Source organism: Cupressus sempervirens, chromosome 6 (assembly GCF_028749045.1).
Source record: "Cupressus sempervirens isolate cs-2001-9-10 chromosome 6, ASM2874904v1, whole genome shotgun sequence".
Lineage (NCBI taxonomy): Eukaryota > Viridiplantae > Streptophyta > Pinopsida > Cupressales > Cupressaceae > Cupressus > Cupressus sempervirens.
The window spans coordinates 472,065,118-472,075,987 of NC_143123.1; positions in this window are offsets into that span (position 1 = coordinate 472,065,118).

Genomic DNA, 10,870 nt, shown 5'->3' on the forward strand with positions numbered 1-10,870 from the left:
ACAAATGATCTTAGAAAATAAACATTTTTATGTCATCTTACCATGCCTCTTCCTGATGCGGGAGCACATCCTAAGCATTTTGATAGGTTTCATAATATGCCTATATTGAATTCATTTAGACTTTCCTAAAACCATTTCTAAGAAATGGTTAAAGTGCTTAAATTTTCATTATAATGTATTAGAAATCAATAAAAACTAATTTTCATTGTAATAAGTAGATGGGTGGTAATGTCAGGTAAATAGGTGGTTTTAATAACTATTTAGAATCTCTTAAAAAGAGAGAAAGATGTAACTATAAAAAGGGAAGGAGGTGAGTTATGAGGTTTAAAAGTTTAGAAGATATTAGAAAAAGAGATCAACTCTCTAGCCTTCAGCCAAAGAGCCATTATGCATGTAGAGATTTTGAATACAATTTGGTTTCTCTGAGTCATTTTATTATTTGTGTAGTTGGTGTTTTGTGCAGCTCGGTTTATGATTATCAACTTCTTATTTATTGTATGATAAAAGAACATCAATGATATGTATTGGGTTCTAACTTATTGATAATCAATATTTAAATAAGTTTATTGAACCCAATTTTTGTTCACAATCAACATTACATAGATGTTTTGAGTTTGTTATAAATGATTTTTTTTGTGTATGAATCAAGTTTCAATAGTCCTGATATGGGATGCTAGTGATTATTTTAATTTGGAAAAGGATTTGGCTAAAACCTTATTGTTAGCTCTTATTTGCATTGAATCTAAAACAACTCATGCATGGAGACAGGGGATAGTGTTCAAGAAATCGTTATACAGATCTCATGTTAGGTATGAGCTATGTAAAGGAATTTATATTAGTGCTTGACCATGAGTGTGCAACCATGGGTTGATAATAGTGAGGGAGCCCAATAAAGGTGAAACAAGGTGGTGAAATATTACACCTTTCACATTCTGATGTAGAGCATATCACCACAACTTCTAACTTCACCTTCGATAGTCTCATTTCTCAGTCATAGATCCTTCTCTAGTCTTTTGTGTTTATTGAAACATGATTATCGTTAGAACAAGGGAATTTCAATGAATGAGACAACTTCAAAGCTTTTGGAGTTGGTTCATCGAAGTTTGATAGTTATGAGAATGTGTTACCGAGCCTATTACATCACTTCCACGCCAAATACTTCTCAGATCTCAATGCTAGATCTAGAAACTTGCATCACAATAATCCCTTTATTCGCTTACTTTCATTTGCCAATCTTCTTCAGTTATCACATATACTTGATCAATTCTATGCTTTATCACAAGGAAAATAATTTTCCTTTATACCATGTCCTCAAAATAATTCATTGAGTCAACCTTGATGCTTTCCCAATTAATTACAATAGGACTTCATTAAGATAACATGCCATATTACATCTTTTCATAATTACAAAACATTATCGACACACAATCTTCATAACTTATCACACATGAAACCTCAGACCTCATGTACTTGTTGATATCATCATAATGCTATCTTCTTCCTTTGTCTAAATTATCTCATTTAGATTCTATCCCTATTAGGTGATATAACCCAAACACCAAAAACCACTTCTTATGAACTCTATTTGTAAAGTGTCTTCTATAAATCACAAATAATTGCCACCAATCTTTGACTTTCTACATGCACACTTGACCACTAAATCAAGACACACTATAGAACATGTCCTCAAATTTTCTTGACCTAATCTTCAATACTCGATCTATATGACCTTAATCTCTATTTTCTACTCTGTTAATCTTCACAATATGTGACATCAATGATAAAAATAGTCATGAATATAAAACATAGTCATGCTATCTATCTCTCTAATACTCCAAAAATGCTAGAACACTCCCCCATAGGAATATCATCAGATTTCATGCTAACATTATAGTCCCATGATAGAACCCTACTAACATCTAATACATGTGACATAGAGGGTTTTTGCATTGGAATATGTATGACAGATGGAGCGCACTGATGTACTCTTTCATGATCAATAAAAAGGAAACCATATTTCCTTCCTTTCATTTCCGATTCAAAGAGTTCACATTTTATAGAAAAGGGTTAAGAGTGGCACAAAGTTTTTTTATAGTCACTGGAAGTATTCTCCACTAAACATAATTGTTACAAGGATTATACAAAATGGGAACTCTACAACCAAATGTAAACATGACAGTATGCCATTGATTGAAAATTTGAAAAATATGGACTTTTGAGAAGCAGTAAAAAAAGAGATGAAAAAATGCACTACTGAAATCAATACTCCAATACAAGAATTTTCAACACAAATTATAGCATTACATAATTAGAAAGGAAAAGTGCAACTACAACCCAGGACATCCTAAAATTCCTACCATAAAATAGATCATTCAACTAAAAAATCTATTCAAGATTGGCATACATGAAGAATATGAAGATGGTGATTGGCCTCCAAGAAAAATCACTAATTTTTTGGGAAATGGGGAAGAATTTCAATGAGACAAATACCTCTGTAGATCTTTATGCTATGACTAAGGATAACATATTTAGCCAATTGTGGGATAATGAGCATCCAAATGAAGCAATAGTACACCACATTGATGATGAGGGTGAAGATAATCAATATGATGCTTCTATAGATCCGTAAGCTACTATAGTATCTTTATCATTTTTTGTACTCACTAAGATGACAAATGAAACTTATGGAAAAGGGTCAGAGATGATAAAAACAAGATTTCAAGAAAAACATAAGATTCTACTTGGGATGTTAATTCATGACACAATAAATGAATTTTTTAAAATATGACATCATATAAAAGAAAAACTAATTAAAAAAGGGATAAAATAGATTCTACTATAGATATAATTAAGGAAATATGGCCCTTGCCCCTCAAGTGAGGAGACACGGGAAAGGACTATTATGTTACTTATAACATAGGATAATGAGCCCACAAAGGATAGGGTAACAAAGAACCACTCTGCAACTTACCACCCAACTTTGAATTTGAATTTGAATTTTGAATGATGGAGGGCCCTAAGCCTCCGGATCTACCACCTTGCCTAGACTTGCAACTCGTGCTTGCAGTGTGCAGGGACTTGGAGGATAAGTTGGATCGTTGTGGGTCCATAGGGGTTGATGGGAAGATTGTTGACATAGATGCATTGGATAATGGAGGCCCTGCTAATTGTCCTTTGGAGAATGGTTAGATGTAGGTACATGGAACCCTGACAAGGTGGAAGAAAGCACTTGTGGGCTCCTCGATGGTTGATGTCATTGCGAAGGATCCTAAGATTGCCCATGCCCATGATGGTCCAGTGATCTCGCTTCTAAATAGTTTGGTGGATAATATGACATCTGGCCTCAAATTTTGTGTTGTGGGCAGATTTGTGGCATTTAGACCCACTAAAGATATGGTGCATAAATGGGTAAGTCATAAATGGAAGGTCAGGGCAACGTTGGTAATTCTGCAATGCCTAATGGCCTTTTTTGTTTTAAGTTCACCACGGAGGAGGATATTAACCTCATTCTCCTTGGTACTTGGTATTATGGAAGCGCTATCTTGCCCTAACAAAATGGCATCCAAGCTTTGATGGTAGTGCAGAGTTGAATAAAATTTCCCCAGTTTGGGTTATACTTGGATTGCCCCTTGAATTTTGGGATGATAAGATCCTAAGGTGGGTGGGGAATTCTTTTGGTCATTTTGTCATGGAGGATAAGGTGACTATGCAATAAAAATGACTAGTTTATGCAAGGTTCTGTGTGAATGTTTCCTTGAATCGAGCAATCCCTATGATGGTTACACTAAAGACCAAATGGGGAGAGAAAGTTCAGCCTATAGAATATGAGAATGTGATCCTATTTTGCCAAAAATATAATTAGTTTGGACACCTTATTGTGGATTGCAAGGCCCAAATGTAGAAGGACAAACAGAAGGAGGGTTCTCCAAGGATTGCTATAGAAACATTGGGGGAATCTTCAGGAAAAAAGGTGGTGGAGTCCACTGATATTCATAGTATGGAGATCCCCTTAGCACTTTCATGCTAGAAAAAATTAAGGTTCTTGGGGATGGGGATGCTGTGGAGGATAAGACGAAAATGGATGAGTACCCCTTTAGAAGGGATTTAGAGGAACTATTGAGTCCACCCAGGGGAGGGACTATGGATGGTGAGTTGTTGGAGGAAGGTGAAATAGAGGTGTGCCACCCTCTTCCTAGCTCCCCAACAATTCTAGGTGGGGAAAGCCAATAGAAAATTATGGCCACAAGATGTGATACATTGGAGAGTGTTTGTACCCCATTAAAGACAATAAATGCCTCCCCAATAGAGATTGCAGCAAAAGTTATGGCAAGCATTGATAAGGCTGAAAAGGAGCTTAGCCCTACCTCACCACAAGATGGGGATAATGGGGAATGGGAGGTTCAGAAAAAGAAGAGAAGGGGGGTGAAAAAACTAGATGTTGGAGCCTACAGAATAGTTGGAAGACTATCTAGTAGAGCAACCAGGACAAAACAAGCAGCAAGGGATGTGGCCAGTGGTAAGCAACTTACATTGGAGATAGTTACTAGAGGTAAGAAATGAAATTCATTTCTTGGAACTTGAGGGGGTTAAATAACCCCTAGAAGCAATATGCTTTGAAGAAATGCATATTTCAGGAAAAAGTAGACTCTGTTTTAATACAAGAAACTAAAATTTCTAGTGCTAGTTTTGACAAAATAGTTAGTCATATTTGGCTAGGTGCTAAATATTTACATATGGATGCTGATGGTACTTTGGGGGGTATTGTTACTATGTGGAATCCAAATTCTATGATGGGAGCTGAGGTTTGAAAGGATAAAATTTTTATAGTTGCTGATTTCCATTCTAGTATTTATTATTGGGGGCTGATCAATATTTATGCTTCTAATAGAAAATTGGGGAGGAAGGAAACATATGATAAACTAGCTAGGATTCCTAAAACAATTAAGGAAAAGCAATTGATGTGTATGGGAGATTTTAATACCCCCTTGTACCATTCAGAGAAATTGGGTGGTAATAGGGACTGCCCAAAAAGTTTGCAAGACCTTAATGACTTTATGAGAAGAAATAATTTTATTAATGTGGAACAAAGAGGGAAACAATATAATTGGACTAAAAATAGAAAGGGGAAGGACCTTATCCAGGTTATTGGTGACAGGGAACTGGAATAGTCTTGGGGATTCCCATCTAGATAACCTCACTAGAAAAGCTTCAGATCGTTCCCCTATTATTTTCTAGTGGAAGGATGGTTTCAAAAGTGGGTAGAAACCTTTCAGATATGAAATAATGTGGTAGTCTCACCCAAAATTCAAAGAGAGAGTTCAAGATTGGTGGCATATAAGGATAGATGGTACTACTATGTGTAGACTGACCCAAAAACTGATAATATAAGGAGGAATGTAAAGGGTTGGGCTAAGAGTTCATTTGGAGACTTGTTCAAAATAAAAAACTGATGTGGGCAAAAAGCTTAAAAAACTCCAAGGGGAAATTGTTGAAGGGATTAACCTAGATAGTGCAACTTAGGAAGAGGAGGAGTATAGACAAAAGTGGAAGGATATTCTCTTGAGGGAGGAAATTTTTTGGAAACAAAGATCAAGAGTTCAATGGCTTAAGGAAGGGGATAAGAACAATACTTTCTGTCACAGGTCAGCCTCTAACCATAAGAGAAGAAACACAATCAATAGGCTGGATGGTGAAGGGGGAAGGATCTTCAAGGATCAAGAGGAGATGGGAAGAAATGGGGTGGAATACTTTAGCAAGGCTTATGTTAAGGACGATAAAACTAAGAATTTGATGATCAGAAGAAGCTTGATTAATACGATTCCACAAATACTAGGTATGGAGGAAAACAATCACATTCTTGGCAATATTATGGAGGAGGAGGTGAAATGTGTGGTGTTCTCTATGAAAGCTTACAAGGCTCTGGGTCTGGATGGGTTCCCTCCCACGTTCTTCCAACATTTCTGGGAGGTTATTAAATCTAAATTGGTTTGGGCTACTAGGGATTTTTTTTGAACTGGGAAGATGCTAAAGAGGATCAATAAGACCTTTATTGCCTTAGTTCCTAAAATCTCCACACCTTTGAGCCTGCTTGATTTCAGACCTATAAGTTTATGTAATAATATTTAGAAGATATTTGCTAAGGTCTTGGTGAATAGAATAAAACCTTTTTTGGATAGAATAATTGGCAGCCCTCATAAAGGATTTATTCTGGGAATACAAATTCTAGATGTGGCCATCACCACACATTAGGTTATTCACTCAATGAAAAGAGAAAAAAATTGAGGATGGCATTCAAATTGGATATCTCCAAGGCTTATGATAAGGTTAAGTGGGACTTCCTCTATGAGGTGCTAGAGAGTGGGGTTTAATAACAAGGTTATAAATCTGATCAATATGATGATTAGCTCAGTTCAATATTCTATTCCCCTAAATGATTCTCCCTAGGGAAATTTTGGAGCAGAGAAAGGCTTGAGACAAGGTGACTCACTTTCTTCCTACCTCTTCATTATGGTTGTTGAAGTCTTAGGGATGTCTTTCTATAAACTAGTGAATACTAGTTGTGTCAAAGGGGTAAAGCCTACTACTACTACTCATACTGAAGTCTTATGGCAATTTTTTGATGACACATTCCTATTTGGAGAATCTTCAATTATAGAGGCTGAAGCTTGGAAGACTATACTACACAATTATGAATAAAGTTTAGGACAACAAGTTAATTATCATAAGAGTAAGATTATTTCTTTAATACTAATATCTCATTACAAAGGAGGATAAGGAATATCCTAGAATGTCAATCCGCCAGCCTCTCAGATACTTATCTTGGACCACCCCTAACCACTAAAGAAGTGATTAATGACTTTTGGAATATGATAGTGGAGAGAATTCAGAGGAAACTTGCAGGATGGAAAGGGAAGACAATAAGCAATGCTAGAAAACTACAATTTCTGTTAGCTGCTCTCTAGGGTATTCCCATTTACTTCCTTTCCTTCTTCAAAATTAACCAAAATATGGCAGAGAGGATTGAGAGAATACAAAGAAATTTCCTCTGGTTAGGAACTAGAGAGAGAAACAAATTGAGATTAGTCAATTGGGAGGAGGTGTGTAAAACAAAGGTTAACGCAGGGTTTGGAGTATGAAGACTTTTAGACCTTAACAAGGTTCTCCTTGTGAAGGTTGGCTAGAGGTTGGGAGAAGACAATACAGATTGGGGTAATATTATGAAAGTTAAATATCTGTCAAATTCCCCTTTCAATTGGAATCTTTTTGATAATGACCTCCTAGGAGGGTGTAAAATCTGGATGAATATTGTTAGGAGTAGAGGATTATTAAGGGAACACACAAGGTGGATTGTGGGGAATGGTCATAGTATCAAATTTTGGGAAGACAAGTGGATGGAAGGGAAATCGTTGGTTTTTAAAAAATTTAGAAGATCAATGGAGTTGTTGAAAAAAGATGTGGGAAGAAAAGTTAGAGACTATATTGATCAGGCGAGGAAGTGGAAAACAATTTCTAAGGAAACTTACTCCCAAGAGGATATTCACCTTCTCAAGGAGTTGGAAGAGCTAATAGGAGAACATCGATCCCCAGTTCTATTCTAGGAGGACATTATGGCTTGGGACTTAACTCCAAGTGGTAGCTACAATGTAAAATCAGCTTACTTACACTTGTTTAGCAAGGACCCCTACCCACTATTTTGAAGTAAGGTATGGATTAGTAACCTTATTCCTAAAGTCAATTTATTTTGGTGGACGGTTCAACACAAAATTTTTTTAACCTTAGACAACCTGAAAAGAAGGGGCTTCCATATAACAAACCCTTGTTATCTCTGTATGGAAAAGGAGGAGAGTATTTCTCACCTATTCCTGGAATGCCAATATGCCTTAGAAATATGGATTAGGGTCCGGGAGAGTTTTGGTTTGGAATGGGTTATGAAGGACAATCTGGGTCAATTTGTGGAAAATTGGAATAGTCCCCTTTTTCACCCTAGATTGATTTTTCTATGGAAAATGGTTCCACCATAAGTTTGCAGGCATATATGGAAAGAAAGAAATAATAGAATATTTAAAGAGGAGAATAAATTGGTGGAGGTGGTTTTTGGAATAATGGAGAAATTATTGAAGGAACATTTAAAGGTGGCTAAATGCAAAAGGCCAAAGGAAGAACCGGGTAGACAAGAAGGATTGATTGCTGAAAAGTGGGGTTGTCATGAGGATTTTTTCCTCTTTGATAACTCAAAAATGTTGAGGAGAAAAAAAATAAGATGGAAACCACCTACCCTTACACAATATAAATTGAATTTTCATGGTGCTACAAGAGGAGGTATAGGAGCGGCAGGAGGAGTGCTACAAGATAAGAATGGTGATACATTGTCGATTTATGTTGGGAAGGTGGGAAATAGAAGCAATAATCAGGTTGAGACAATGGTGTTGTTTTGGGGTCTTTAGCTAATTAGTGAAATGAAAATTAGGGAAATAACAATACAGGGAGACTCCAAATTAATCATTGATCTGGTTAAGGGAATGTCCCAATTAGGATGGAATATTCGAACTATCATTATGGATATTAGGCAAATTTTGGATTGGATGGAAAAATGTCCACTTGCAGCACATTTACAGGCAAGGAAATAAGGTGGCTGATGTGGTAGCTACCATGGGGTTTAAATCAATGACAATCACGTGCTGGAGGGATATGATTGATCTTAACAAAGACATTAAGTCATTGATAACCAAAGAAAGAGACGAGAATATCATTTAATTATGAATATAAATTTTAAAGTTGGGGCCAATTTTGGAAATTTTGTTTTGGTGTTGGCTAAATTTAACAAAGGCTTTTTGGAAATGATTAGAAGACGTGGACATACAAATGAAAAAATGAGTAAATGCAAATTAAGGGAGATGTCTTTTCACCATTTTGGTTACCCATCGTAAAATTCAAATTACTTCCTAATTAAAAGTATAAATGATATCTTTTATCAGACTGTCAGAGCTTTTTGGGGTGTGAAAATTATGATACTATACAATCATGATTCTAATAATGAAATTGCATGGGATTTTGAAACTTATCAAGGACGAGACTGTAAAATTATCTTGCCTATTGTTAAAGGTCTTAGGGTGGAAAATAGTTACAGAGATTTCATAGAGAAGGAAGTTCAGATGTGCACCATTGAAGAAAAGGAGTGGGATATTGGAGGAATAGATATTGGGGGGGACTTGAACAAGCTGGAGCCCACAAAAATGGAGAACTTCAAGGATAGGATGGCCACCTAGTTTCTGCTAAAGGAAGAGGGTTTTCTTCCCTACATTCAGTCAATGGTGGGGTACGATGAGAATTGTGTCCTCTAGTTTGTTAACAGGTGGAATGACTGTAAGGTCACTATTAATGGAATCACCTTCCAAGTGAATGAGAAAGTGATTTCTATGGTGAATGGTCTTTCAATGAAAGGAAAAAAATGGAGAAAGGTCTCTAAAACTTATGATGAGGCCAGTATGAACAATTTCTTTGCGAAAGATGAGGAACCGGTTCGATATAGAGGAGGGTTTAAAAGAGACAACCTGCCAACCCCATGGGACGATGCGTGCCTTGTTCTCATGAGATATCTAACACTGGAGGGTAGGTTTGGTGTTTAATACTACTACCATTTCCCTTTGTTAAATCATTTTTGCAATAAGGATTTCATTTCTATCCCATTTTTCCTTCTACATTCTCTTGAGAATATGGTAGCTGATGTTAGGGAAAAGAGGAATAAAGGGCATAACTTTACCATAATCCATCAAAGACTAATTTTTTGCCTCTACCAATTCCACCTTGCTCTATGCCCCCCTAGGGTGGTGGTGGTTGACAACCAGTGACACCACTAAAATTCACCCCCAAGCACCAGTACTGGCACTAAAATTCATACCCCTTGTCCCTCCCCTAGTCGAGAAAATAAGAAAAAGAAAAAACCTGTTACGGTTGTGGAACAAAAGGACAAAAAAAAGATTAAAGTTGAAGAACCTATTGAGGTGGAAGAGGAGGGTTTAGAGGAGGAGGCCAGGGGTAAGACTAGGAGGAGATCTGGAAGATTCGCCCAATCCCAGGCAAGGTGCAAATATAAATCCAATAGATTCAGAGTGGAGGAGGTTGAGGAGGAAAGCTCAAAAAATAATAAAGAAGAAAGGGAGGAGGAAGAAAACTATAATTCTTAAAGAGAAGATGTAAATGAGGAAGTGGAAAGAAGTGTTAAGTCAGAGGATTATTTTTTTGAAAATGCTTAGACTCAAGTGTCAACTGACAATGCTACTACCATGGAGATCACCCATGTTTCCACTAGCTTCACCCTCTAGCCCATAACCTTCTATGAAGAGAGAAACAAAGTGGACACCTCCCCCATAAATATCTCATCCTTGGCTAAGGAAAAATTTAAGATTTCTACTAATCCTAGTGTTTTGTAGGATGATATCCAGGTACATAAAACAAAAAAAGAAGTAAAAAAGCGAGAAACAGATATCAAGGAAGAGACCAAGGAGCAGGTGAAGGTGTGTGCCAATTTGGATAAGAGGGTTAAATTCTTAGAGGAAGGGTTCTTTACCTTATCTAAATTTTCCCTCAAAGTCACCCACACTACGGCCACCAACCTCCAATTGCTGGCACAGGAAAAGGAAGATACTGGGATGGATATGGAGGACCATAATCTCCTCTTCAAATTCCTTGCTGAAGACTTGTCCTAGATTCTGTTGGCTACGAAGGAGAAGGAGAAAAATGAAAATAGATTTTTTTAGTTTAATGGCATCCTTGGATCCAAGACTTTTATGTTATTTTGTTGTTTCTGGTTTTGCTGGTATCCAGTTGTAACTAAGACTTGGGTTGGCTTGATATGCCAACAGTTATTTTG